At 37.3% G+C, this 25,112-nt stretch overlaps 1 long non-coding RNA gene across 3 annotated transcripts in view; it reads left to right on the top strand.

Annotated features, from left to right (window-relative positions):
• Positions 1–25,112, top strand: part of LOC122831315 — a 122,960-nt gene that overhangs the window by 5,337 nt on the left and 92,511 nt on the right. Inside the window, exon 1 of one of the 3 annotated variants that reach the window (XR_006370672.1) lies at positions 14,299–14,525. The exons of 1 other annotated variant lie outside the window; for it this stretch is intronic. This is a non-coding gene — a long non-coding RNA (uncharacterized LOC122831315). Of the gene's footprint in view, positions 1–14,298; positions 14,526–25,112 lie in introns of those variants that run through there. One more of the 3 variants, XR_006370670.1, reaches the window with a different exon arrangement.

The raw sequence follows: 25,112 nt of genomic DNA, 5'->3' as shown, positions 1-25,112 counted from the left end.
GAGAAGTGTAATGTCTCCATCTGTCATTTGGCTTGATGTTTTGTCTTTTAGCATGAAGGTGATTTGAAATGTTTTCACTCCACTGAGACATTCTTGAAAAGTGTGAAAATATATGTAATGTGCTCTCAGTTATTCCCAGGTCTGAATAAGTATAAAACCTTGATCCAAAGGAATTTTTTAATTTCATCTACCTTGACTCTTGTGGTCAACAATGTACTCATCACCACTGGTGTTTAGGATAGGTGTTTGAGTGTTGGTTCATGTTTTGTTGAGCTATAATGTAAAGAATTGCAGTTGTCATTGTAACACCAATGTGTGCATTATTGCAATTGCAAAGGACTGCATCGATGGAATGTTTGGTAAGCTATTAACCTTCAGCTGTGATACGTTCTCTCTGCATTCCAAAAATATTTTCAGCCAGTCGGGAGGACTTTAGGCCAAAACCTATAAATAAGATTTTTGTGACTGAAAGTAAAAGCACACAGAGACGCATTTGACATTTTGGGAAGTGTGTTGGAGCTTTCTGGAACTGAACAAAATACTGCGTTTTAGAAGCTGTGCTTATTTGACATCTTCCATTTTATTTTATGAATAATTGCATATGTATCTAAATTAATTATTGAATGAAGGTGAATTATTTTAGTAAAGAACAAAGCCAAAAAGCAAGAAAAGAAGAAAACAAAAATTCCACTTTAGGATACCCGATTTTGATTAAAACCTCTGTACCGAACTTGCTACAACATAGTATCTCTAACTGTACACCAAGTTCCTGTATGTGCATTCTAATTACACTGCTTATCAATAATGCCTTTGTGATGTAAAGCGCAGCTTTCCTAACATTTGTCATACTCCATCTGCTTTATGTGAGCTGAAATGAACTCATTTGTGTATGTCATTGAAGGCTGCACATCCACACCTAATTTTCCCCTTGATAGGGTTTGCATTCTTGGTTAGCATAAAACTTGTAGGTACTGGTTGTACTGGAGTGTATGTTGTCTTTAATTACCACATTGGCCCAGTGTTGGAGTCAGTGCATCTGGGAGATTCCTAAGGCAGACTAAATATCTGTGGAGGGTTGTTTATATATATATATATATATATATATATATATATATATATATATATATAAAAAAAACTATGAAATATTCCTCTCATTAACTGGGATGTACATTCACAAGTCAGACCAATTTCAGTGAAGCACTGCATTTAAATAAACTGTTAGAGCTTTGCCTAGTTTCATTATGCATGTAAATAGCTGCATCGTGAATTATCTATACTGACCTACTTATGAAACCAGAAGTTACATACACCTTTCTCACTGTCTGAAGTTAAATCAGATCAAAGTTTAGGTCAATTATAACTCCCATCATTTTTTATGGTTGCTAAATGGTACAGTAATGAGAAATAGAAAGTGTCAGAGATTTATTTATTAATGTCTTTAAAATCAAAACTTTATGTAGGGAATGATTACTAGCTTGTTAAACGTCTAGTTAAACTTTTCAAATCTAAAAATTGATTTGATGTTATTGAAGTTAGGTGAGCTCCTTATAGATATTTTAAGCTGATGTAGACGTTTTCCAATTTGTTATTCCATTATAGAAACATACCAATATCATGACACTGGAACAGATCTCTCTTGAAATGAGAATTTATTTTCTCAACAAAGTTTATTCTGTTCAAATAAATGTCAAACTAGAAATGAAACTAAGAACTAATTTATTCTGAAAGAGTAGTAAAAAAATACATATGCAGAGTGCCAACCTTAAAGCACTCATTATCACATCCAATGTAATATTAGCTTAAATGTATTTCACTATTATTAGTGAAATATTGTGGCATGATATCTCTCTCTCTCTCTGTCTCTCTCTCTCTCTCTCTCTATATATATATATATATATATATATATATATATATATATATATAGATATAGATATATATATATATATATATATATATATATATATATATATGCTTGAAATTGTTCATAGCCTCCAGGCAGTTTAATCTGTGGTATGCATTATTACAGATCCAGATCAGATCCAGATCTAACTTACAGATGTAGGCTACTTTAGTTTGTTTATAATGATTCGTGACACTGCATCTGCATGTTGCTCGGCTAGTTTGATTACGTTCATGGTTAATGCACTTTCTGAAATCAAAAGTACATTTGTTAGTAAAGCTATGCTTTGTTCATGAGTACGAAAACAATTTTAGCAAACAATTAAGTTTGCTTAAATATTGAAACATGCAAATTTTTGATAGAAACTGCTACTAACTTTAGCCTCATTAGTGCTCAGTGGATAGCAAGTCACAATCTTTTCACAGAACATCTAGTTCTTATCTTGTCACTCTGTTACGTTTCTCTTTTCTACAAGTATCTAAATGATGCCACACAAACATTTTAAATGAGGTGGAGCCTTTTCCAACTAAGTGTCTGTCGGCCTGACTGTCAAAACAACAGGGCAACAAAAAAAAGTCTCAAAAATAAATGCAGAGTGCCAACCTTAAAGCACATCATATCCAGTGTAATATTAGCTTAAATGTATTTCACTGTTATTAGTGAAATATTGTGGCATGATCTCTCTTTACATAACTATTCTTATAGTCTCAGATTTCTGGCATTTTGGGTCTTTTTTTTCATCCTTACATAATATTTTCCACCATTGAATTCAACATAAACAGAATAACACTGTGTGCTCACACAGCCGCTCTGAAATATATTGTCAAATTTGCTGCTATGCAACTCAAACAAAGCTTCAAATCAAAGTAGTTTTTGAAGACTTTGTGTCATTTTACTCGATAATATGTCTCAGCTCCAGCTACACTGTGTATCAAACATCACAGAACCTCATGACCTCTATGCCTGTAACAAAAATAACGGTAACTCTGCATTATGGCATGGGATTGCTATCTTCATTGTTATGCAGTCATTAGTTTGATTCTCAAAAAGTCTGCCTGCTACACTGATGATATGCAAAGTTTATTGAACAAGAAAAAAATGCAACATCAAAACTGCAGTAACTGCACAGATATCCTGTGGCGACCCTCCAGAAAGCTATCAGGTTTATTTTTACCACTCATTGTGTGCATCTTATGGCTGCTCCAGCATACAACCACACGGAATGCTCAAGCGTTTATGTGCAGAGTGGATGCTGCTTATTGTTTAAAAAGCAATAAAATGACAAATTCTAGCTGAGGTAAAGCATTTCCTTAGCATTACATTATGCTTATTGAATTATTCCTTATTTTTCCAGTCTGGTAGGTAATGTTTGATGCTCTGATGCAAGTGCTGACATATAGCCAAATGGATTTTGAGTTGGAGCTTTAAAACATACCACCTGCCCAAACAGATTTGGTCAGGCAGTATGAAGCTTTAGAGACAAAAAAAGAGACTACATTAAAGATTATCAAGTTGTTGAAACCTGGATCAGTAATAATCTCATTTAATTTTTCCCTGCAGCTGAATTTAGGTTGATCGTCCTTTTGTGCTCGAAAATGAGTCATACAGGACACTGCGCTGTGGCTACAGTATAGTGAATTACAGTGCAGTAAAACATTAGGCCCACCATTACTAATCATGATGACAGTCCTAATTCTCTGAGCTGAAGGCGTTTTGTGGTCATCCTGTTGCAAACTATGAAAGCTTAGTTTTACCACTCAACGCCTGTAGCCATGAGATAAGTTAACGCTCTCTGTTGGAATGCTAATACTTACCAGCGCTAAGGGACGGGAATAAATTATTTCATTATTATGTCGCAAACGTCTGAGAATTTGAAGGAGGCGAGGCAAATATGGAGGGCTAACAAAAGAGAGATGTAGAGAAAAAGGAAAATAGATAGATGTAGATTGAGAGCAAAAAAAAGTAACAAGACAGAGGGAGTCATAAGAAAGACAAATCAAGCACATATTAGGCTTTATACTGCACTTTATATCAACCTTTCTTCCATTTACAGGAATTCTCTCACCAGGACTGTGGTGAGAAAGGCAGTCACGAGTGGAGAAGTCATTTTATTTTCCAGTTTGAGACATACAGGAGACAGATAACCGGAGGGCTTTTCTCAGATTGCTACATTTGAAGCTATGAGCTCAGGAATGCCACGAGGTAATATTGGAAAATAATAACCGTACAGATGTATTTTACAGCTTTGAAATGAAAACTGCCCAGGCTGAATCTGAAAACATGTGACCTTTGGAGAATTTCTGCCCTAGTTTTACATACCCAGTGCCTGCACTGGAGGGAGTAGTGAAACACACTTTTATGACCTTTTAAATAGAAATCCTCAAAAAATGAACGGAAACTTTTGCTTTTGGATCTCGGAAGCTGAGTTTGGAGGCTGCTTTAATTATTTTATGTTCATCTTAATATATGCTCTGATTCTAATATATGCTCATATGCCTGCAGAACATTTGCCCTATTGGTATCTATTGCGAGCAAAACCAAATTGCTTATAAGTGCATGACAAATCAGTGGAGGAAAAAGCACAAAGTAGCGAGCCAGATCAAAATGCATGGGATGACATTCAGCTGACGCATGATGCAGCGTGTCTAAGATGCTTCTGACGATATTGCCTTTTACTCAGCTTTCATCCTGGCCCAGGTATAGATGCAGGGACACAGTTTCCAATAACAGCTTTAGCCAGTTGCCTATCTGTCCCTCACAGATCAACTTATTACCGCCATAAATGCACAGCAGGGTGCTGTCTGGGGATGCACTCGTAATCCCTCCAAAGACCAGGGTTTTATCACAACTAAATCTGCTTCACACACACACAAACACACACATATAAGGCATACATCAGGGAAATCGGCATGGATACAGAAAAGACACATAAACACATGACAACAAGCTCGCCTGTTAGCGACACAGACATGCATGCAAGAACGGGGATTTTATCACAGACAAATCTGTTGCTGTCTGCCGGTTAAGAGATTATTAGGCAGTGATTTTGGGGTACAATCTTGCAGGGGTGTTATTAGCAGCTGAACACTGGCTGACTTTCTAAAGTCCAAGTAGTGTTAGGTGATATTATTAAAGGTGTACCCTAATGCTGTAATGGATGGTGGTGTAAAAATGGCATTAAGATTAAGTAAATAATTGTGTTGGCAAGATTTTTTTAATGACATTTTCTTCTCCTGAAAAGTAAACAGGGTTCATGAGGTGTCTGAGTGAAGTAGACAGTATTCAGTCAAGAACTGTGTTGTTGGCACAAATGAAATTATATATGTCACAAGTAACTCAATATTCAGAGCTGTATTAGATTTATGCAACAAGGGAGGTGCTGTCATTATTGTGTAGATTATGGGAAAATAATAGTTCACAATGTTATTCCAGACCCAAAAATAAATTGGTAACAAAGCTTCAGTGATGTAAGATCCAAATGTATGGCAAACTCAACACCATGAGACCTGAATGCATCAGTGCTCTTCTTTACATGCATGTTTTAGTTATGTTTCTAAGTAAAACGTACATTGGTTCAGTGTGCAGACACATCAAGCTTCCTGGAATGTGAAGACAGCTGCTTTGTTTTGAGTTTGTGAAGCCTGCGCCGGAGTTAAAGGTTACCTTTACAACTTCAGGGTTTTATTCTTAAAAATGCTTACATTGCAAAGTAGGGCTGTTTATTCTTCCACGTTATGAATAATTCAGGGAGAGAAGGCGATGTGACAAGACAGGTGCAGGCTTTATCCTTTTTCTATCCTCCTTTAAAAAAACCCTCTGTAAATTTGTGTCACCTTTCCTCGTTCCCCGGGAGAAAATTCCTGAGACAGCTGGAAAGTAATGTTTCTCTAACCTGTCTCAGCTCTCAGTCACAACACAACCTAGTGCAACTAAAGCATGAGAGCCACAACTGCAAAGTATATTACATTTTTTTTTCAAATGAAGATCTGATTAAAGCATGCTGATGTGTGAAAAGAAAATGGCATTCCTCCAATTTTCTAAGTATACTTTGACAGCATTTTTGATAATTAATACATTTATTATTAATTATAATAAATGCATTAATTTGACCATCATTTATTTGATGGTCAAATTTAGACCATCAAATAAATGTAGCGATTAATTATTTCATAAGGGGATAAGAATGACTAACATTTTAATCAAAAACAATGACAGAATGTGCAATCAGAGCCCAAGCTTTGATTCCAGTTGCATAAAAGTTACACTTGCGATTCATTGCTTTAATTGTGCCCTTTTTTAGCTGCCTTCACTTAATAAATAATCATAAGACAAAGGAACTGCTTTCCTAAATAACTTAAATTAAGTTTATCTTAAAATTGACTGTGTACTGTTGAAATCTATGAAGCGAGTTCACACACCACAATTTGAGATTGAATTTGCATAACTGCCATAAAACAGGTCACTCTGAAAGATCGCATTGTAGCACAATAGTTTTATTCAAAGCAAATTCATGCCATTGCCGGAGTGGGATGTGAAAAACGTTTCTGTGGAGTTATTCTCAGGTTGTGTTCATCTAAATGCTAAAGGGTGTAAAGTCTTACCTAGATGGGACTGAAAGACAGCGTCCTAGGATCAGTAACTTGTTTATGCTTGTTCAGAAACACAGATAGCATTGAAGATTAACGGTATATGTAAATAATATTGATTGTTAAACCATGAATGTGAATTCTACTTTCTTTTATTCAGGTTAGACATTTGGTATGAATGTCGAAACCGTAATCAGACCTGGCTGTTACTATGACTAAAGTAACATTTTGATGTTATTATTGGGGCTTGGAAAAGTCTCTTTTATGCCGAAGGAAAACACGTTCAAAGATAAACATTCTTGTGGGTTCATGTGAATTAGTCCTCACTGGTACCACAAGCTGCAGTTGGATGGATTGAGCCCTTGAAAGTTTACATCCAACTGTAAACTTCACCTGAAGTTTGTGAAAGAGTCTATGCTGTCTCTCAAACGGCAAAAGTTAGCCCAGCCCATCAGGTTTATCTAGACAGTTTGTTCTGTTGCATCAGCAATTTGATTATTCTGTCATGACCCAGAGCTTGGTACCATCCACACATTCACTTCCTGTCAGCAAAGTAACATCACTGCCTGGCTGCCTCATAAACCTGCAGGCAGATCAAACAGCCATTTGTGCAGAGACCTGGCTATAAACTGAGTGAACCATCTGCACCGTCCCAAGGGACCCAATTTGATCCTTGAGAGGCAGCCGTATCTGGACCTGAAGCAGGAATCCGGTGCAGGTGGTGTTTTTTTACATGTCTGTGCCATCTTACATACTTTTCTTGCATTCGAGATAATAGTGTTTAAAATGTAGACAGTGTCCGAGAGCAACCTGACTTATAGTGTGTCAGATGGGGAAGGATTTGTGTGCTTGGTTTTTTCACTTTTTCCTTGAAGTGATGTTCATAAAAAGTTTAAGAAGTTCACCTGTATAACAATACCAACATATAAATAAACAAGAATTACTTTTTGTCTGAAGTCTTCTTGTGAAACAAATAACTCTATAAGTTTACTGGTTCACCTCCAACTTGACTCTCACCTATGACCGTAAAATATTGGTCCTGATCCAAACATTGAGATTTTGGATGCAAGCAGATAGAATAAGCTTCCTCTGTTGGTTGGCTTATCTACCTCACTGCTCTCTCGTGAGAGAGATTTGACCATTAGTCCCACCCACCAGCCACAATAATAATTATGTGGCAATTATTATTGCCACATAATTTAATAACATGTGGCAATAATCACTCTACTGTTGCCAACTCAGCGACTTTCTTGCTATATTATTTAGTGACATTTCAGACAAAAAAAAAAGAAAAGAATTGGTGTCGGTCACAATCGGAATCGGCAGGTCAGGCTTTTTAAACATCAGTGATTGACAATCAGACAGAAAATGGCAATTGGTGCACCCCTAGCAACAAGCACATATAATTGACTTGTAAGTTATATCTGCTATCATAATCAATTTGCTGATAACATACTGCATGATGTTGAAGAGCCTAATGGAACAGTGATTCCTTAGTTAAAAATATAATGTGTAGGTAGAAATATCTGGTATACAAAGTAAAGTAAGTATGCAAGTTATCAGTGACTCATATAAATGGTGAATGTTAAACTTTACATTTTCTGTAGGCAGTTAACACCTGGGACAGCCTTCTGTAATTTGATATGATGACATCTGCACTGACATGATTTTCCAATCCATAGTGAGGCGTAAGCTGAGTGACCAGAAATAGGCAGAATATGTTGCCCTAATAATGTAGTTATGCATTTCCAAGTTGGATGCATCTTGGAGTGCAGACTCAGGTGGATACATGGCCAATTTATTGTAAAACACAGCACCGCACACAACAGTTAGCTTGTTGTTTCTGCCAGGCGTCATCCGTCACTTATACTAACTTGTCCCATTTGTGTAAGGTTAAAAAAAAATCCTCATTTCAGGTTTAGGTTAATGCTTGTAGAGACAATATAAAGGATTCCAGAACAGAAAATATGTTTTGGTTATCTCTGTTGGGTGGCTTAATAAGGCCATGTTATGCCCTGCTCTAATTATTATAAATCTTATCAATATGCATCATCTCTTAGGTATTTTATGCTGTGCTGTGTTGCCAGAGCTGAAACCAAGGTCGAATTCAAGCTACTTTTAAGTGTCCTTGGTTAGTAAAATTAGATTCTGAGGCAAACATAGTCAAGTATGTGTGTGTATGCGTGTGCGTGTGTGTGTGTGTGTGAGAGAGAGACTGGCAAGGATGAAAATGATGCCACACACACATACATACATACACTTGCTCTGCAAGCACTTAAGAGTGTTTTGAATACAGCCAGTGGCAATGTTCCCAGCATCCCACCTTAAAACCACATTCTCTTATAAGGACTGACCATGGAAAGATAAGTGATATGGACAAGCCGATTCCTTCTCAGCTTTTGTGGTTGAGGCTTTATTTTTAGCTGTGAAATTAGCTGAGTAAGTATGAATCATGCTTTTAATAATATATTAATCAGTCGCCCTACACAGTTTGACTGGCAAGTAGTGTTAGCTTGCAGATATCTGTTACAGGCTAGAACTTCATAGTTGGATATCAATAAAAACAAGGCTAATTGTCAATTATCTTATTTAGAGAAGGAGCCAAGAGGCCCATGGAAACTTTGTAGCAACAAGTTACCAGTTCCATAACTCTATTGATATGGCAACTATCAGTTGTAATCTGGCTTTTATGGAAGAATGGCCAGAGAATGCCATTACTGAAATGTTGCCATTACCCATTTAGGGTGTACAGCAAATATGTGGAAGAAGGTGTTCTTGTCAGATGAGATCAAATTTAAACAGTTTGGCATTTAGGTGTAGAGGAAAACTTATTCAAAACGTAACCTTTGTTTATGTGTCCCAATGGCCTAGTCAAGGTCCAGATAAAAATATATTTTAGTATCTATTGCAAGACTTGACAACTGATTTTCACAGATACTTCCTATATAATCTGATTGACCTTGAGCTATTTTACAATGAGTAGGCCAATGATTGTTAGTCTGTCTTGTTCTATAACTTAGAATCCTAAGAAAATATCTTAAAGGTTGCTGATCTAACATGAGAAAACCTAAAAATGATTCAAGGCATAAGAATACATTTGTAAAGTACTATTAGTAGCCACAAAGCAACCTATCAGACCTGCCTACCAGCCAAAAATTAAATCCTGAATCCCTTAAATCTTCTTGCACATTACGTTAATCCTCGGGGACCATTTAGGCGTCTTTTCAGTCGGGCTTGGTTGATAACCCACTTGCAGCCTCGACAGTATGCAGATGCCCGAGTGCACAAGTATTTCATGCATATCAGTGTCTCAGTGTTCATCCGGGAGCCTCTCGTTCTGCGGCCGTTGATGTTTGTGTTGCATCTGTTGGTCTCTGAGGTGTTGTTGTTTGCATGCAGATGAACAGAGATGGCTTCGCCGGTCACGCGCTAAGCTCTCTCATGTCCTCAGCAGTGTGTGTGGTAATGAGAGCTGCTGACACAGTAAACTCTGGCCACTCAGACACAAAGATGTTTGGCTTGAAAACATCAAGACACAAGGACACTTGTAAACGGGCGTTCACAACCTTTTTCTTGTTCTGCTGTGCTGCATGCTATCTTTTTGTAACCACAGATAATTAATTCTGCCTTCTTTCCCTGTTGCCCTTTACTTTTCCCTGACAGATTTTCTCTATCAGCCACAGGCACACAATGAGATGCTACCTCCTCTACAGTTCACCGCCAGTTCACTTTGCCTCATGCTGACAGAAACGATGGTGGACAGAAATGCAAATTTGACAGAGACAACAATGCCTGGCTCAAATGTTTCTACAACTTGAAGAACCAATTTACATACTCTTGAAAGTGCAGTTCCAGACTTTTAGATGTAGGTTTGATGATATGCTGTCACTTTGTGCTGATTCATCTGTCCCTGGAGCATCGAAGGAATCTAAAAATATTCCGGCAGACCTTGTGAAAGCAAAACAGAAAAAAGAAAATAAAACTCATCTCAATTGTCGACAAAGTGGCATCTCTGTTTTATCAAACCCAACTACTGTACGTTCTGGGACAGTTAGATTCATTCTGTTTGTAGTGTCCTTGTACCAAGTATTCATCCAGCAAAGTTGGTGCCTCTGTGCAGTCATTTTTTTTTTACAGCAGAAGGCTGGTGGTTGACTTTGACAGGCTAGTTTATTCCAGTTTCAGTGAGCAGGCTAAAGAGAGAGTAATGCAAAAACAACTTGTCCTTGTTATGTGGAGTACTTCTTTTTACTTTTGGACTACGTCCTTCGTCAAGAATCTGAGAAACCATGCTGAGTTATTCAGTCTTCGTCAGTTTCGGTGTACGCCTCTCTCATCATCCCAAGCTCTCACTCACACACCCTGCTTGCACTTGCTTCCCTGTTACTTTTTCCTCTTTCTGTCTCCCCTCCAGTTACACTTTGACTTTGTCTTCTCTTTTGCCTCCCACTGCTTGTCTCTTTCTTAGCAGATCGCAGTCTTTCAGAGTTAGCATTCTAAGCTTCCTCACACCAATGCTGCCCGTCTGTCACAGTCGGAATGCTTGTCTTTCTTTTTTACCCCCCTCTTATTCTCTTTCTCTCTTGATCCCTTGTCTTTCCAGTTGGTTGACTACGCTCCTTATCTCTTTCTGTGCAGAACCTTCTTTTTTTTATATTTTGCCACGGTACTACCAGAAACTTCAATGTAAGAGCAGAAACAAAAAAAGATGCAAGTCAACGTCTTAGAAGGTGTTCTGTCCAGATGTATTCTACCCTCTTTACTCTCATGCCTCTAAAAAAATCTTGCTCATATGGAAGATGGGCAGAACAGAAAGGCATTGTTTGCTTACTGCCACAAGTCATGGAGAGGAAACGGAAAGCAGACAAAAGGTCAAAAAGTACCACATTTGAACATTTTGGCCTATATGCATAATACGATGTGTGTTGTCTTATACATATAGCTACTCTCAGGCTGCATGAGGCTGCAGTGGTTTAGAACAAAGCATGTTCAAGTTTGGAATGTAATTGTGAATTTGGGTTAAGATTTGAAAATTGTTGCTCACAGATGATCTTCATCCAGACAGAGTGAGTTTACCTACATTTTCAAAACACTTTATTTGCTAATAGACTTAAAAAGAAAACAAAGGTGGATTATTTCTCTGACAGGCAATATCTTTTTTAAAGTCTATTTATAATCCCGAAATAAACATGCAGTAAATATGGAGTAGAAGTGAGTAACCATGTCAATTTTTTATTGAACCACTTTTAAGACAGTTTATATTTTCTAAGGAGTCAAACTCATAAAAAAATCTTTCATAGTGGTCTTGATAAATACTTCTTCAGGTGTTCTCAAGGTCTTTTAAAAGATTTCTTTACTCATCGCTACTGTTTTATTCATTTTCTTTTCCAGTCCTGACCATGACCGACCCTGACTATTTAGGCACATTTCCACTTTAAGAGCCTTGCAAGAAACCATGTTAGTTCTCGAGATCACATAAAATCCTATTAGCTACATGGTAACACACAGATTCTTAGCTACTCTATGTTCTTTTCACTCATCCAATTTTCTCTCCATGCTCACATAACACTACTGTTATTGTTACTTGGTCATAAATTAACTAAATCTAATGAACTGAATCTTTGTCAGACCATGATGCTCTCTGTTTCCGTAACTAACGACAAAGAGAGCTTGTTGTCTGCGTCCTTCTGACTCATTTGCTGACTTCCAGAATGACGTGGAGTTATTTGATCTCTGTGAGAGTTTGCTGCTTCAGAAGGTTCACCTACTTGGGTTACCACTGACTTCCTCAGACAGCACGATGATGCATTCCTTTCTTATTATACCAAAGTTGTAATCAGACCTATGCATGCTTAGGGTGATGCAGTGGGTAGATTGTGAACATGAAGCTGTATTTTCTGATAAACACATGCTGTATCTGATAAATTGATTCCATGCTTTATTGTGATTGGCAATTCAGTACATGCCTGTTTCTACTGGGTTTTGTAATGCTTGTTGTGACTGTATCAGATTGTTTTTGTTTCTTTGCACTCTTGTGTAATCTATCTGCCAGTACATCTGTGCTTATGTTTATTTGTTTGTTTACATATCTGCTCATTTGTTTGCTTGCTGCCCTACAGTATGTGCTCAGTGCATAACATGCGACTCCATCCAGTGTTAGTGAATTTCTTCACGAGTCAGCATTTGCATTACATCTCCTTTCAACCCAATGGGAATTCTCTCAGGTTTTTTTGTTTAAAACTGAACATGTTTCTTAACGGTCCTAACAACTGGAGCCATTGTTTGAGATTGGGGAGTCATAAAACCCAATTTTCCAGGGAGAAAGGTGGTGTACGGGGGTTGGGGGGTGCATTCTGAAGTCCAAATGTTCTTATCTCATGCACTATTAAGCGAGGCAGTCGGGTGTGTGGGTAACATGCTTTAGAGTCCGTCTGTCACTGCCTCAGGGCATGTTGTGCTCACAGACACACATATGCACACATAAAAAAAAAGCATATTCAGACACACAAATATACACTAACGCAGGCATACAAACACACACACACACACCTCCCTCTTAGTCACCTAGTCATCTATTAACTCACTCAAACATTCCCACAGCCTCAGGGCTCTTTAGCTCCAGTCCTATACGGCCTTGGTTCAGATCAGAGAGGTCAACTGTGACTCTCGCTTCATTAATCAGAACTGTTAGACTGGCCAGTTATTTATGTATATTTTCTGATATGTGCTCACCCTGTAAATAACTTTGTGTTGAGGGTCACAAATAGATCTGAAGCTGTCTGTTTGGGCTTTTAACGTAATTTAATGGGGGACAAAAAAATGTTTATCAGATGTGACTATTTCATCCTTTGTTGTCGAATCTTTTATCTGGGGTTTCATTTGGTACTTTTCATAATTCTTTTTAGGTAGTGTGAGTCAATGGGGCAAAAGATGATCATTTCTGATGAAACTGGTGATTAATCTGACAGCAAGTGTTCAGAAGTATGAATCCCTCTTACCTTTACTCTTTTTTTCACCAGGGTAAAACAAAATGCAGAACCGTTCAGATTCAGAAGTACCAGTTTCCTGCAGTTTTCGGATGTGTCTCTGCTTCAACCTACATGAGTCAAAAACGAGATCATTAGCAGGACTCTGGAAATCATAACTGCACTCTAAGGGGTTAAGCAGTTCAGCCATTTGACTCATAAGTGTTGGACCAGGGACACATGCAAAGGTTGCTGGACACTGGACCTCGAGGCTTGAATTTAAGGACCCCTGAAATAGATTGTGTTTTATGCATAAAAAAGGAACATATTAGCAAGCTCAGACCATCAACATGAAACATAAATTAATGCATTACAAACAAATTGCACACATCTTGCTGAACCTTTAATAAGCAATAAACTTGAGCTTGGCAGTGTAGGATTGGGCATCAGTTTGTCTCTGTGAAACTGATGCCTCATTTTTTGCCCTCGGCAAGCTGAGTTGAATCTCTTTTATGTATGTGAGCTTTGAAATTATATATGCATGTTTGCCTGCATGAGTGCGCATCAAAGAAAGAGTGAAAATAAATCTCTTTCTGTTAAGATATGATGTGTACACTTCCTACCTCTTGCACAACTTCAGGCAGCAAAACCCATCAGATGACAAATACCAGGTGTTACTTTCATGCGTAAGGTATATGTTCATGTGCTACATGAGGGGAAGAGAGCAGATGAGAGGTGTAGGCCTATATGTGCCAGCAGATTTAACCCTGAACAGGAGAGGCAGGAAAAGAAGGTTATCTGAACTCCCAATTTTTGTCACTCTAGTTAAAAACATGTGAAACGTTTTACAGTAGTTAACATAACCTTGCACAGAAATCTTCATTATCATCCTTATTATTATGAGTATCACATCAAGCTTGGGAGCAAGAGGGTAGGAACCATTCTGTGATAACTTGATGACAGGGGAAGAGAAAGATGATGCGCAACGCTGTACACTTGTGGAGCCTAACGTGTGGCAACTAAACATCTTTGTGCAAAACTGAGAAACATTTGCAAGTACCAGAGAAGTGGCTGGTAAGGAAGCAAACTTTTGAAACTATACTATTGTGGATATTGTTTCCTCTGAGACGTTGCTGCAGCTAGTGCTGTCACAGAGCTAATTGTTTCACAGGGTGTTGCCCAAACAATCCTAATCAATAGCACTTGCCATACATTCCTGTATTTTAAATAGCTAAGAGTGTTTGTTTGCTTTTGCTAAATGTTTAAAGTGAACTTTTTATTACTTATTGGCTCATTGAAAACATAATGTATAAAGGTTTTAGTTCCTACTTATGGCATTCTGAAATAGTGGGAGAATTTCTTCTCAGCAAACTTTGATGGCAATTTAGACTTTAGTCATTGTCCCGCATAGTTTGTTACAGTTCATGAAGCAATTGACTCCAATAAGGTTATTAGGAGTTTGGAAGAGAAACAGGCCTAAAGCATCACCAATCTTTAACCTGACTTAAGAGTGAACACAAAGTGATTTTCCAGAAATACTCGGCTTTCAGTTTAAACCAGACCCATCCTGAGAGTTTGTTGGAGGAAAGCCAAATCTTAGTCAAAGCCCACAGTTCTAGTTCAAGTCCCTGAACAAGTGAATATACACACCTGGCATGTTCCCTTAACTGTCCTAGTTTGAAAAGTGACAAAGATAAATTGATCTTTATGTCCCATTGTATTTGTCGCTCAGCGATCATCTAAAATTTCAACAAGAATCAAATTAACCTAAAATAAATAAATTAGATACAGAATGTACACGTGTTTTATTGTCATTTACTTTTAGAAATAATATTTTAGGTGTCTAAAGTTGTGTTTTGGCAAGACCAATGTGAACCTTGAATGAATGTCAAATTAAACTCAGGGTTTTTCTCACATTTTAACTGTACATTTATAATACTGCAGTAAAATATTAAGTTATTGTTGTGTGTTTTTCATGTCTCTTTCATGGACACTGACACTAGTGCTAATAGTAGTAATCGTACTTTGGAGAGCAGCAACATGTAAAGATCTTTTATCAGTTTTAAACATACCAAAGCCTTTGTGAAGTATTAATTTATAGTTTCACTTGGTTCCCTTTAAACTTTGTGTTTAAAGTGCAGAAATCTCTTGCACGCGCTTTTGGTGAGTAAGTGGCGCAGAGTCCGGCAGACTGTGTGTGAAGTGCGAAGTGAACAGAAGACTGTTTAGCAGCCTCTCACAGCGCTTTGCCAACAGCATGTTGCGTTGGCAGAGGAACTGTCCGTTTTGAACAGCTAGTGGCATTGCTGATCAGATGTGTTTGTGTGTCTTTTTCTCTGTGTGAGTAAAATCACAGTGACTCCTGCTGAGCAGTTCAGTTTGCTAGGAATGCCAAGTTAAGTCTGAGAAAACACATAGTTAGGTGGTAATAAGCATGTCTGCATTAAAGGAGTGTTGACTGTTAAAATGATATTGGAATATATATATATGTATACATATATATATATTATCTCCCTTTCCATAAATAGTAAACATATAGACTTCGGTCAGATGATCCTAAAATTAAACTTTGCAAAATATGGAGAAAGTGCTCGGTGTTTGGTGGGATGCTTTTCTTCATCATGAACATGACACTTAAGAGTAATGGGAAGATGTAAACAGATAATTTCAGGGGAAGTCTGGAAAAGAAAAGCTGGTTGCAGGTTGTAAAGCACTTGAGGTGTTGATGGGGGTTTCAACCCTTTAGCAGTGATTGCAAACGTACATCCAGAGCTTCATCAGAATGGTATCGACTGAAGCATCTTAATGCCGTGGAATAGCCCAGTCAAAACATTGGCCGAGGTCTACTTGAGAATATGTGGCAAGACCTGACAATTATCCTTCACGGACGCTTTGCAGCCAATCTGCCAAAGCTTTAGGTATTTTGCAAAGGAGTCAAAGTATAACTTTCTTGACATAGCCCTTTCCTTCCTCTTCACTTCCTCGTACGGACTACTTTGTTTTAGTGAATCACAAAGAAATTATGAACAGTAAAGTAGGAAAATATGAGGGGTCTAAATTATTTTTTTATTATTTCTGTGTATGATTCTACTGAAGAAAGTTAACACGCAGGACTAAGATGGATTTCAGTAACTTGAACAAAATGCTTTAATCTCAGGGTGATTTGCATTAATCATGACTCTCTCTCATCACAGTTTTGTCTCAGCATTCCATGCTATTTTGATATGACCCAAGAAGCCAGTGTACTCAGTTAATTAAGCCCCAAAGTTGCAATTGCAGCCAAATTTTCAAGTTTAGGGATGTCCCAAGGCTATTGGACATGTTTTTTTCTCTTCACCACAGTCCTCCAAATTTGGATGGGCAGGACTAATTAGAGGTTCAACTTGGCTGCATGACGCTGCCTGCACCACAGAGCTCTTATCCAGCCATACAGCAGACCACAGGCCTGTCTTGGTGTCTCAGCAGAATTAATGGAGCACAATCTCAAATGCTGATGCACAGAAAAGCTTTAAAAAGAGAACGTGATGCTGGTAATGGCACAGCTCAAACTTTTGCTAATGTTTTCTTTTTTAAGTAGGGCAGAAAATGATTAGAATTGAGAAAATAAATAAAAATGCTATGAATTTAACTACTTGCATCGAGCTAAAACTAAGCTAATGCATCCATTCTTAGATGTATTATAGAAGCTATCCTATAAAATGCCTGAGCCAAATCTGCAGGTGGGTTCTTTAAGTATTTTTGTGTGAAGGATTAGCCTCATGGGATGTTTCCTGCCAATAGGAAAAAGCCTGGAGCTGAGCCCATTAAATTGTTTCAGGTTTTGCTCAGGCCTCCTCTCAGTCCAGCAAGCTTTTATGAGAGAATATTTCACTGACTCACTGGCACAGCTGAGCAGGGAAATCCTTCTCTTCACGGTCTAGTTGGGATGACTGACTGATGCAAATATGCCGTTGTTGAGTCCAGACACTGACACCATCGTCACACTGACCCCGTTAAAAGAGAGCGCAGGGAGCGGGCAGACAGAGGAAACATGTTCCGAGTCATTTGCTTCATCCATTTATTTTTGTGACTTAACACGTTCAAACAGTTTCCTAACGCTGTTACGGCGTGCCGTCACGCATGGGCGATCTAGAAAGACGAGCCATATTTCAAAGTATTTCCGATGCGCTTACAGGACACTTTCTGGGCATGCGAGAAAGAAAGGAGATGAGCTTCAGATCATTTCTGATGTACATTGTTTTTTTTCTGTAGAACCATTGCTTGTTTTTCCAGGCTACAGTTTCCTCTATTGACATAGGTTTGCTCTGTGGTTTCCTATATATCTTCTGTGTTCACAATCTTTCTACTTAAAACTCATTATTTTGCACCCCTTTTGAACACAGTTTCATTTTTAGTTTTTCAGTAAATTATTATTTTTTTTTTTTAATACACTTTAACGAGAATTTGGAAAATCCTCTTCTGGGCCTTTCGTTGTAAAAAAGGTTAATTACTTTTCAGTAAATTGTGATGAAAGTGCAGGAAAAGTGAACTGACTGTGATTAAGCTCAGGTAAGAAAAATGTTTGACAATATGAAAAAAAGGTTCAAGAGCTACAGTCATCAAAGGGGATTCTGTACATGTAGATATGAATCATTCCTTATGCCATTGAAGAGAAATGTAGGGCTTAGCGAAGAGCACATGGATTCCTCCACCCTTCGTCTTCTATAGTAAATCAACAGTTAATACACTAGCTTTAATATTCTATCCATGGTAAAGACTTGGAAAAATGGTGAGCTTAGTTTCATCTCTGGCTGCTGGTATTTAAATTCTAGACATCCCAGAAATCATGAATCTTTTAGTTTGAATAAACCTATAATTAATGTTTAAAATGTTCAAACAGCTCAATTTTGGACTCATCTTTCCAAAGAACAGTATTCCAGATGGTGTGCTATTTATCTTTGTTCTCTTTGGAAAACATTAGTCTGGGTTTCACATTTTAAAAAAATGTTTCTTCTTTTTAAACTTCTCAAGAAAATGTGAATGTAGCGTTTGTGTCTGTTTATGCAGATATGCAGCCTCACAACAATAGAAAAGTCTTGTTTGTCCCATGATGACTTTTTACAGTTGTGAAGATTTCTTTTATAGCCTGCTTTTAATGGCCAGACGTGGGTTTGTTGATAGTTTCGTTGAATGTCTTCCAGTTGTAAACTATTTTCGACACAGTAGAATAGCTGATTTCAAATTCTTTCGTGACCTCTTTAAAACCTTTACCCAACAATTTTCTGTCTAAAGGCCTCAGACAGTTATTTTTGTCTCACTGTAGTTTTCAATCTCACTCTAACAGTCAGAAGCTCAACAAGCTAAACGTTCAATCTTTAAAAGGATAAACCTCCTTCAAAATGCAAAACAGTTCTAATCATATGGACTTGATGTGATATGGCTCTGTCCATTTTAAGGGGGGAACAAATGTGATGGCTGAGATTTATTCCTCACCAGACAGATTTTTTTTTTTTTTCTGCTACATTTTACCAGAAATTCTGAAAGGGAAAAAATTTGACTTGAACTTCTTGTCTTATTCATATTCATGCTTAATATCCACATGTTCAAATGTGCTGGAAAAACACACAGGCTGTGCAGGGTGTCCTAATTGCTTTACATAACTATACGAAGTCATTGTATTCAGTTTATTTCACTTTTTAGTAATGTGTTTCTAATATAAATGACTAGCACCCCAACAAATCTGCTCTTACTACCATAAGCCACATGACTTACAAGTTTATTAGTGTTGAAAAAACTGATTAGTAAATCTGAAAATGCTTTAATTTAACGGCATTGCAGCCGCAGTTGTCATTGGCTGTATTTATCAAGAAAAAAAACAAAGATAGTGTGTTGCACTGTATCATGTTGTGCTTGTCTTGGGTCTTGATGCTTTTCAAAAGGAGGAACTACATGTTTTGTGGGTCTTAAATAGTTAAATAGTGACAGGTTCAAAATGAAAGCTGCAGTGATACATTTGGTCATTAATAACATGAATCAGGACCTTGTAGGTTAAAATGGTCCCTACATTTTTTTGGGGGGGAAATTGCTCTTCTTTTAGATGTGTCTTTTCAGGTCCTCGTAGGTCACATCTGTTAAGTGTTTCCTGTGGTTCCAAGTGAAATCCCCTAAATCAATTTGCCCTCCTGCTTAATCTTACAGATGCATTGGATTCGGTTGGCCATAATATATCTCTCCTATATGGAGTCCTGTATCTGTGTTCGAAGCTCTGCTGCCAGACCCCGGCTCACTTGTTCATCTTTTCTCACTTTCATAAAAATCAACTTTGTCTTTGAACTTTGGTGGATCTTAAGGATTTATGTTGGTTTGTTTTTCATTTAAACATGCCCATTCCACTCACTGGGTTGCTGCTTAAGACATATTCCACCATTAATGTCAACTGAAAATAATCTAATTCCTTTAAGTTGTCTCAAAAACAAATGGACTACTGTTTTAATGAAATATTTTTTACAGAATAGTTTTTAAGAAATATGGTTTATTATGAAAATCATTTTTTTTTTTTTTTTTTTTTTTGCTAATCACTTTTAAAGGACCCCAGTGTTGTTTATTATTCTCATTCTATAGCAATAGTACTGGAAAAGTACACATTTTTCCTGCTAAGACATTTATCAACGGTGGACTTTTTTCCTTTATTTGCTTTAATGTGGCCCCCTCTTGCATTTATTACCTTAAGGCTTAGTTTCAGTAATTCATTATATTCAATAAAGGGTGTGTGCTACATTCACATATTTCAATGAGATCATATTTCATTTAGACTGGTACAGTATTATATTTAGTCAATTGCATGTCTAGTGTGGAAACAAATATATACTTACGGTATATTTTATGTTCTTTATTGGACTATAAGTTTGGTTGAAAAATTCAGTTTTGATATCCTTTTTACACGGATCAGACTTGTTGTAAAGGTAAAGACAATTTTATTTATATGGCACATTTTCATCAGCAAGTCAATACAAAGTGCTTTACAGGATTTAAAAGGAAATACAAACAAAATAAAATCACTATTATCACTTGTTTGGATTTAACTCCTACCTTGTGACTGATCCTTATACTTTTGTCAGATTGGTAACATGACGAAATGTTTGTTATCTGACTTTGGTTTATTGTCCAGAGTTGTTGAATTACATAATTAAGAAGAAGACACATCTTAAGTAACACATGAGTAAGACTTATTTTTTGAATGATCTCATTTAAGTCTGTAAATATGTTTCTCATTCCGTCTTTAGGTACACATTGGAAAATTAATCATGACAGATGCAGGAGTGCAGCATATTGAAGCAGCTGTCCGTCTAAGTATTTATTCTTAATCAACTCTGTTTTCGTCTCACCCCAATGGCAAAATGGAATTCCATCCTTATTAATACAACTAAAAGGCTGCTTTCTCCGTCAGCTGTGTAAGGTTATGCTTCTACTGATGGTTGTTTGTATTCCCTGTGAGCGCTGTTGGCCTTACTGCTCGTTAACCTTTCCTAATACAACCTGCATGTATTAATAACACGCGGTGGTAAAGGTCAATCAATGTGTGTGTGTGTGTGTGTGTGTGTTTGTGTAATTGTTTGTCTTGTGGAATGCTTATGCAACCTAAACATGGGTAGACATAGGAGGCAATACAGGCTTATAAGTGAAGTGGTGAGCATAAATTGAATTTGCTCTTAATAATTAATGGGACAAGGGGGCTGCTTTATTGCTTTGGAGGGCTTGTGCATCTATTGCTCAACTAAAAAAAAAAAAAAAAAATGTTATCAGTGATGATCTCATGTTTAATCTATTGAATCTATTGAATTGAATATTTGTCCTTGCTGCAGACTAAACTACCTCTGCTCTGCTGGATCAAAATGTTAAATATGTTTCTACTTTTAGTGTGCCATTTAGTGTAAGATAAATTATCTTGGGCAGGGTGATAAATTATTAATTTCAGCCCGATGTGATTTTTGATAGCACCCTAATAGTAGTGAATTTGTGTGGTCTGACTGACCACAGCTGGGGCAAACACCTATTCAATCGCCGTTCAACAGTTCTGCTGCAGCAGCGTGTCAAAATGTGTGTCTGAAAAACGGAGCGCGCACAGTCTTAATTTTACATGCTCATGCTGTGCATGCTCACCCGCATGCTGTGCAAAGATAATTGGTGAACTGTAAGTGGATGGAGTAATCATTTTAATTTCTCTTTGTCTAAATGTATCTCATTCACTCAAGAAGTTACAAGAAATGTGATCTAATATACAGCAGATTAAGTAGCTGCTCACATAAAACCATTTACTATGAATCGGTGGCTAATGCTGTAATGTCAAAGCAAGGGAGAAGTTTTAATCTTTGATGGACACACTTTTACTATATCTTTGCGGTTTTGTTCATTTCTGTTCTCTGACAGAAGAGAAAGGAACATGTTGGGTATTAGGTCATTCTACGTCAAAAGTACTAATAAATGGTTGTTTTCTTTAGTGTCTCTGAGTGAGCCCACATGCTTGTGGCTTTTGGAATACCATTTCTTTATTGTTATAATTATGTTACACCAGCTTAACATTATTAGTTGCTGTCCTCACTTATAAATGGAATCACTGTCTGTTATGTTTTTGACCTCATTTTTGCAAGAACATGCCGTCAGACCATGTACATATTTTTCAGTATAGTAATAATGTGAAGAATCAAATCTTTTATTTTTTTTTTTACCAATATATGTTCCCTGAAAAAAACGAGTTTAATAAGACAAACTCAATTTTCCACCAGCACAATGCTGCCAAAAATTAAGAACATCTTCTCTGCATATCTGACAAAAATGATGTGAGGTATGTAATCATCCAAAAGGCCAAGATTCAAAATGAAAGTACTGACCAAAGCAGGAGGGCCATATTGAATTCTTCCCATTTTAGCTTGTCTTTATTCCCTCTTAGTAAGATCCACATTCAAATTCAATCTCCCTCCACACCTGGAGCTCTTAATAATCAAGATGGAGCAAATGTTTAAAATCTCACAGCTCCATATTTCCCCCACATGACCCTTTCTTCTAAGGACAGGTTTACCTGTGGGTCATAAAGTACGTAGTTAGTGAAATGAGAGGAAGAGCCAGGCGTTATCAGCCTCCTCTCTTGTTTGACCAGCCTCCAGCAGGGCTAATTTTAGGACTTTTAGGACCATGCCTTAAACACTGTGTGACCCTGAGCTAACAGTTTGCCTCTGGTGCCAGTAATGTGGGTTTCTAGGGGACATTCCTTGATCTACTGATATATTGCTACCTCTCTTTTCTCTGTGGTAATATAGACACAGTTCATGTGATGAGCCAGTGTAGGCAAACACAGCTTAACCCTGTGTTTGCCTTCTGTTTCCGTTTCCCGCTGCAGGTATCCCCGGTCTGGGGCTTTTGTCTGTCTGTATCTCTTTCCTGTCCTCTCAGCCCCCCGTCGGTTGAGGGAGAGGACCACTCTTCCTGAGTTTGCCTCTGCTGAAGGTCCCTTCCTGTTAAAAGGGAGTTCTGCTCTTGATGCCTTCCTGTGTTTGCTCAGGAAGTTGGAGATGAACACTTGATACAATTCACGGGGCCTTAAAAACTTTTTTATTAACAAGCATTATATGAATACTTCTATATTAAACCTAAATTAGATTAGCTTGTAATTTGATTTAGCTGAACTGTATAAGAACAGAGTTAAATGTCAGTGCTTTTAATATGATTTTAACTGGATTTTGCCTATTATTTCTCGACAGCACCCCGAGATATCACTTATTGTGAACTGATGCTATTTGAATGAATTCAATCAAATTTAATGTTATGCCATTAAGCTTATTTTTTTCCGTTATGGTGTGGTTTTTTTCCCCCTACCCTCCTGACGTGTAAAAGATCCCTCATAGGGATCTCTGTGATCCTAAATCAGATTAAATGGGAGACCTGTGACTGGCTTCCTATCGATGTTTCCTTTAACACTTCAGCAGCTGAAAAATGGCTTCCCAATGTCATTTCATTTGCACAAGTATATCATTTAGTTAATGTAGTTCCTTGTTCATTTTTAAGAAAACTTGTAATACACTTTCCGGTATTGAGGATATAAAACAATGTAATGTTATAATTGTTCCATCCAGGAAGCTGAGTCCTAAAGTCTCCTTTCCCAGAGTCTATTATTATTGTTGCTGTATAGGAAAGTTTTGCAGTTTTTGAGTTGCTCCTGCTGTCTAGTAACTCTAAACATTGTGGCTTAATATCCCTAAAGTTCCTTATTAAATTGATGTTTCTTTAAAAAAGGACTTTTTTAAAGACTTCTACAATTTTTTTTCTATGCAAATCAGTGTCATGGTGTCCAAATTGTCTAGACAAGCACCCAATGTTACTACACCATATAGAGAGACTATGTATAGTAAAATATTGCTCAGAGGTTGCATATATTTCTGTTTTTGAAAAATGGAAAGTGTGACCCTTTGTGATTCATTCTCAGTGGATGTATATGCATATCATAGGATGACATGCATTACATTTGGTAAGTGTATAAATGATTCACTTGACCTAAGATTGTCCTCTAAGCAAACGCTGGGACCCATAAACTTCATTTGGTTTTAAAATGGCCCTCTTTACTTGTGCAGATCCATGCCTCTGGAGTGCCGGGGCTCTGCAACATGCACACAAAGTTCAGCTTTCATTTAATTGCAGCTCACCAAAGACCCAATTTTGAGTCCCAATCCATGTTTAAGAAAAACAGCCGACACAAGCCACTGCGGATGAACATTTCATGTTTTTTCCTCGGTGTGTGATTTCCAATCTGACTGAGGCATGATAACGGCGACATTGCTGTTACTCATTCCTTCAGATCCTCTGCCTCCATCTCTCCTAATCAGATTTCTCTGGTTGGGTTATTTATCATCGCCAGCTCTGACTGTGAGTGATGCTTGGCTAATGGGTTTAGCATTCAAATCTGCTGGCTTGATGCGGCAGAATCCCAACAAGGGTTGTCATTCCTGTGGCAGCAGCAGCTTCACAGTGGCGTGAATAAGAGGAAAATAACATGATGGAATTTGCATTTGTGTCATGTTTTTTTTAAGTATTTGGTTTGATTTATATTGATTTTATAGGTGCTGTAGTAAAATTGGGACACGGGGGAAAGAAGGGAGGAAATGCGGAAAAAGGTAAACTGAAAATAAGTGAGAAAATTAGAGGAAAAAGATGGAAATATGAAAGAAAACGGGATAAAAAGGAATCAGCACAGAAGAACTGAAAATACAGAGCCTAGAAAATAAGGAGAAACTAGAAGTAAAGAAGGAAAGAAAGTAGGAAGGGAAATGGGAAAGAAAAAATTGTGAAAATAAAGAATAAAAGACCAAAGAAATTAAGGAAAGTAAAGGGGGAAGTAAGGAGAGAAAGAAAAATCCAAAAGAAGGAACAGTGAAAAGTATAATCGAGTCTAGGGGAAAAAATCAGATCAATAGGGAAAAAATGGGTACTAAGGAAGTAAAGAGATGGAAGGAAGAAGGAATAAATCAACAAAATAGTTAATTATTAAAAAAATAATGAATAAAATAAACAATGAGATAACATAAAAGGAAGGTAAGAAAAATAAAAAGAGGAAACAAGAAAATGAATAAAGAATAGAAGAATGGGGGAGTATATCAACGAGCAATTAAAGGTAAAAAGCACAAAGGTTTAGAA

This window comes from Gambusia affinis, linkage group LG05 (genome assembly GCF_019740435.1).
Source record: "Gambusia affinis linkage group LG05, SWU_Gaff_1.0, whole genome shotgun sequence".
NCBI lineage: Eukaryota > Metazoa > Chordata > Actinopteri > Cyprinodontiformes > Poeciliidae > Gambusia > Gambusia affinis.
The sequence above is the reverse complement of the archived record's forward strand: the minus strand, read 5'-3'. Positions and strand labels throughout refer to the sequence as shown.